At 51.3% G+C, this 5,000-nt stretch overlaps 1 non-coding gene across 1 annotated transcript in view; it reads left to right on the forward strand.

Moving 5' to 3' along the window:
* The first annotated feature begins 4,882 nt into the window (after positions 1–4,882).
* Positions 4,883–5,000, forward strand: part of LOC124582344 — a 1,910-nt gene continuing 1,792 nt past the window's right edge. The window contains exon 1 of the ribosomal RNA XR_006973906.1: positions 4,883–5,000. This exon is cut by the window's right edge and continues 1,792 nt beyond it. This is a non-coding gene — a ribosomal RNA (small subunit ribosomal RNA).

Raw genomic sequence — 5,000 nt, forward strand, 5'->3', positions numbered from 1 at the left:
ATGAGCCAAAGGTGCACCCTGACGTGGCAAATCAGATGATGCCGCAGTCATTTACTTACGATAATCACAATCAACAAACCGGCCCCCCCCCCCCCAAAACACCTTTCCTTACAACAATGTGTACCTTAACCTAACCCGTATTGTGCCTTAACCTAACCCGTATTGTGCCTTAACCTAACCCGTATTGTGCCTTAACCTAACCCGTATTGTCCCTTAACCTAACCCGTATTGTGCCTTAACCTAACCCGTATTGTGCCTTAACCTAACCCGTATTGTGCCTTAACCTAACCCGTATTGTGCCTTAACCTAACCCGTATTGTGCCTTAACCTAACCCACGTTGTGCCTTAACCTAACCCACGTTGTGCCTTAACCTAACCCACGTTGTGCCTTAACCTAACCCACGTTGTGCCTTAACCTAACCCACGTTGTGCCTTAACCTAACCCACGTTGTGCCTTAACCTAACCCACGTTGTGCCTTAACCTAACCCGTATTGTGCCTTAACCTAACCCGTATTGTGCCTTAACCTAACCCGTATTGTGCCTTAACCTAACCCGTATTGTGCCTTAACCTAACCCGTATTGTGCCTTAACCTAACCCGTATTGTGCCTTAACCTAACCCGTATTGTGCCTTAACCTAACCCGTATTGTGCCTTAACCTAACCCGTATTGTGCCTTAACCTAACCCGTATTGTGCCTTAACCTAACCCACGATGTGCCTTAACCTAACCCACGTTGTGCCTTAACCTAACCCACGTTGTGCCTTACCCTAACCCACGTTGTGCCTTAACCTAACCCACGTTGTGCCTTAACCTAACCCACGTTGTGCCTTAACCTAACCCACGTTGTGCCTTAACCTAACCCACGTTGTGCCTTAACCTAACCCACGTTGTGCCTTAACCTAACCCATATTGTGCCTTAACCTAACCCATATTGTGCCTTAACCTAACCCATATTGTGCCTTAACCTAACCCATATTGTGCCTTAACCTAACCCATATTGTGCCTTAACCTAACCCATATTGTGCCTTAACCTAACCCATATTGTGCCTTAACCTAACCCATATTGTGCCTTAACCTAACCCATATTGTGCCTTAACCTAACCCATATTGTGCCTTAACCTAACCCATATTGTGCCTTAACCTAACCCATATTGTGCCTTAACCTAACCCATATTGTGCCTTAACCTAACCCGTATTGTGCCTTAACCTAACCCGTATTGTGCCTTAACCTAACCCGTATTGTGCCTTAACCTAACCCGTATTGTACCTTAACCTAACCCGTATTGTGCCTTAACCTAACCCGTATTGTGCCTTAACCTAACCCGTATTGTGCCTTAACCTAACCCGTATTGTGCCTTAACCTAACCCGTATTGTGCCTTAACCTAACCCGTATTGTGCCTTAACCTAACCCGTATTGTGCCTTAACCTAACCCGTATTGTGCCTTAACCTAACCCGTATTGTGCCTTAACCTAACCCGTATTGTGCCTTAACCTAACCCGTATTGTGCCTTAACCTAACCCGTATTGTGCCTTAACCTAACCCGTATTGTGCCTTAACCTAACCCACGTTGTGCCTTAACCTAACCCACGTTGTGCCTTAACCTAACCCACGTTGTGCCTTAACCTAACCCACGTTGTGCCTTAACCTAACCCACGTTGTGCCTTAACCTAACCCACGTTGTGCCTTAACCTAACCCACGTTGTGCCTTAACCTAACCCACGTTGTGCCTTAACCTAACCCACGTTGTGCCTTAACCTAACCCACGTTGTGCCTTAACCTAACCCATATTGTGCCTTAACCTAACCCATATTGTGCCTTAACCTAACCCATATTGTGCCTTAACCTAACCCATATTGTGCCTTAACCTAACCCATATTGTGCCTTAACCTAACCCATATTGTGCCTTAACCTAACCCATATTGTGCCTTAACCTAACCCATATTGTGCCTTAACCTAACCCATATTGTGCCTTAACCTAACCCATATTGTGCCTTAACCTAACCCATATTGTGCCTTAACCTAACCCATATTGTGCCTTAACCTAACCCATATTGTGCCTTAACCTAACCCATATTGTGCCTTAACCTAACCCATATTGTGCCTTAACCTAACCCATATTGTGCCTTAACCTAACCCATATTGTGCCTTAACCTAACCCATATTGTGCCTTAACCTAACCCATATTGTGCCTTAACCTAACCCATATTGTGCCTTAACCTAACCCATATTGTGCCTTAACCTAACCCATATTGTGCCTTAACCTAACCCATATTGTGCCTTAACCTAACCCATATTGTGCCTTAACCTAACCCATATTGTGCCTTAACCTAACCCATATTGTGCCTTAACCTAACCCATATTGTGCCTTAACCTAACCCATATTGTGCCTTAACCTAACCCATATTGTGCCTTAACCTAACCCATATTGTGCCTTAACCTAACCCATATTGTGCCTTAACCTAACCCATATTGTGCCTTAACCTAACCTATATTGCGCCTTAACCTAACCCATGTTGCGCCTTAACCTAACCTATGTTGCGCCTTAACCTAACCTATGTTGCGCCTTAACCTAACCTACGTTGCGCCTTAACCTAACCTATATTGCGCCTTAACCTAACCTATATTGCGCCTTAACCTAACCTATATTGCGCCTTAACCTAACCTATATTGCGCCTTAACCTAACCTATATTGCGCCTTAACCTAACCTACGTTGCGCCTTAACCTAACCCACGTTGCGCCTTAACCTAACCCACGTTGCGCCTTAACCCAACCCACGTTGCGCCTTAACCCAACCCACGTTGGGCCTTAACCCAACCCACGTTGGGCCTTAACCCAACACACGTTGGGCCTTAACCCAACACACGTTGGGCCTTAACCCAACACACGTTGGGCCTTAACCCAACACACGTTGGGCCTTAACCCAACACACGTTGGGCCTTAACCCAACACACGTTGGGCCTTAACCCAACACACGTTGGGCCTTAACCCAACACACGTTGGGCCTTAACCCAACACACGTTGGGCCTTAACCCAACACACGTTGGGCCTTAACCCAACACACGTTGGGCCTTAACCCAACACACGTTGGGCCTTAACCCAACACACGTTGGGCCTTAACCCAACACACGTTGGGCCTTAGCCCAACACACGTTGGGCCTTAACCCAACACACGTTGGGCCTTAACCCGCTCTGTAATTGTCATACGACGCGTTAAATTAGTGTAGTGTTGCCTAACTGCAACCCCCGCAATATAGTTTGCTACTCGCACTGCCTGGTCCCCAGTGTATCGCTTCATGTTAAACACCTTGCAGCGATACACTGTAATGTGGATGGCAGCAGGACGTACATGCTCAATGCCCTTCGCAGTTGTTCATTGGCATTCGCATGGCGAAGCACTTAGCCTACGCTGTGGTACGGCCTGTGTCAACTGTCCGCTGATGTTGTACGTCCAAATCACACACTGTACTGCACATTGGTCCTCATGTACTGAATGATACATCGTGGTACATGTGACCGTACAACGACTGCGCCAACAACGGCGAACCATGCGGTCCAACTGTTGTGCACTCAGCTATGTGTCGTCTCCCTATAAGAGCCGGATTGCAGTGTGGTATGCCCTGGATGGCGATCAGCATGAGCCGTCTGTTGATGTAGTGGCGCGTGTTGTCAGACGTAGTCGTCTCTTCTCACACACCGTGACAGCATGGTGCACTGCGTTCCACATCTGCGACATGCGACAGAGGCCGGTTGACAGTCGTTCGCGCAATGGACATCGCATACGTACGGGGGCCACCTTCCACGTGTTCGCGAAGCGTGCACATGTTGTTGCGTGTATGTGGGCAGACATAGTGTGTCGTGACACCTGACACAGGCATGCAACAATCGTTGAATTTGCAAATGGCGATGGACGTCTACGTTTGCTGGTGACGTTACGCAAATGAACAACTGGTAAACCGTTGTGGTGCGGTTGTTCTCGCTAGAGGTGAATCAGTGATGGCGACGATCGGTTGAGCTACCAACCGGTTGTTTCAGCGATACCCACCATGCCCACGAACGTGAATGGCATGTGGGTGTGAAGCGATACGCGGCGGTGGCTGGGTGGGACCGTCCCCGGCCGGTGAGGGGGGGCCTCCCGGCGTGCTGGCCGCGCGGTGCGTGGGCGCACGCGCTACAGCCGGCTGGTGGGGGCGGCCAGTGGCAGGCGCGCCGGCCGACGGAGGCGGCAGGCGGCGCAGCTGCGCGCCGGCGCACCCTGCACGCGGCGCCGTGCGGCCAAAGTAGGTCCTCGCGGGCCCGGTGCGAAGCGCGGTGGACATCTGCAGTGTGCTGGTCCGATTGAGGACTGTGTGCGCTGAGGATGCGCCGCCGCCCGGCGCTCGGCGCCGCGACGCCGTCTGCTGCTCGGTCGCCTCTGCGGTTCTCGCAGGTGGTTTGTATCGCAGCTGTGCGGACGTGTTGGCGCGTGCGCTGTGCTGGGAGAGTTCGCTTCGGCACCCAAGTGGGGCTTTTGTCCTTCTGTGGCGCTGGCGTTGGAGCTGCCGGCCACCGTAGGTGGCGCGTGTTGTCTCCCGCCGGCAATGCCACGACAGCACGCTCCCGGGCCTCTGTCGGCAGCGGCAAGCTCAGTTGGGAGCACGGGTGGTCGCACCTAAAGCGTCTACTCGCCAAACTCCGGGCGATTGCGCCTCTCTCGAACCCGACCAAGTACTTAGGACGGCGCTGCGCGCCGCCGGGACCTGAGAGGGTTTCGAGGTGTATCGTGCAGGGGAGCTCAGCCTCCTCCTGTTTGCAGAATAATTGAGCGGACGCTTGCGTGTTCGCGCGGGCCCCCGGGACACACTCCCGGGCGGCCGGCTGCTCAGCTCTAGTTGACGCAGCTCCCTGGTTGATCCTGCCAGTAGTCATATGCTTGTCTCAAAGATTAAGCCATGCATGTCTCAGTACAAGCCGCATTAAGGTGAAACCGCGAATGGCTCATTAAATCAGTTATGGTTCC

This window comes from Schistocerca americana, unplaced genomic scaffold (assembly GCF_021461395.2).
Source record: "Schistocerca americana isolate TAMUIC-IGC-003095 unplaced genomic scaffold, iqSchAmer2.1 HiC_scaffold_411, whole genome shotgun sequence".
NCBI classification, from domain to species: Eukaryota; Metazoa; Arthropoda; class Insecta; order Orthoptera; family Acrididae; genus Schistocerca; species Schistocerca americana.